This window comes from Aptenodytes forsteri, unplaced genomic scaffold, assembly GCF_000699145.1.
Source record: "Aptenodytes forsteri isolate BGI_AS27 unplaced genomic scaffold, ASM69914v1 Scaffold8, whole genome shotgun sequence".
NCBI lineage: Eukaryota > Metazoa > Chordata > Aves > Sphenisciformes > Spheniscidae > Aptenodytes > Aptenodytes forsteri.
In genome coordinates, this window is record NW_008796218.1 from 13,786,520 (window position 1) to 13,787,369 (window position 850).

An 850-nucleotide genomic window follows, 5' to 3' on the forward strand; every position below is an offset into this window, starting at 1 on the left:
GGAGCCCTGCTTTCCTGGAGATGGCTGAACACCTGCCTGCCGATGGGAAGGAGTGAATGAATTCCTTGTTTTGCTTTGCTTGCGTGCACAGCTTTTGCTTTCCCTATTAAACTGTCTTTATCTCAACCCATGAGTTTTCTCACTTTTACCCTTCTGATTTATCTCCCCCATCCCACCAGGGGGGAGTGAGCAAGCGGCTGGGTGGGGCTTAGCTGCCAGCTGGGGTTAAACTATGACAATGTACCATGCATGGAATAATATTGCAAAAAAGGCAGTCACTTTAACTTTACCAACTCCTGCAATGTTATGCTGTTTCAAGAAGATAGGCAGGACACACAGGCTCTAATATTAATCAAAATTTTTCCTGTAACCTATGCTGATAAATTCCTGGCAAGGTTATATTTAAAGGAAGTTTTCTTGACAGGAAAAACTGTCTGTGTCTCCAAAATGTGCACAAACAGACTAATAATTGAAAGAGCAAGCAATAGCTGTGACATCAAGAAATGCCAGGATATTATTTACAAAATGGACAGCTGTGTAATTCCAACTACAGCAATTTCAGTTGCTACAGTTTTCAGGCATGCCCACACAATCATTAATTTAATATCTAGCCCACCCAAATCCAACCACATTGTTCCTCATGCAGACTGGCTTCTTCCCAGAAATAACTATTTTCTTAACGTGCCTTCACACAGTTTTCTTAATTTACGCCTATCAAACATAGGCTATCTTAGAAATAAGGGGTATTAGACGCATCCACAGGCTAGATTTGTTAGGCACCTGCCCTCTTTCAGATGTGATCCATATAAAAAGAAAGGAGAAGATGCTGGAAAATTGTGTGTTCTTTCTG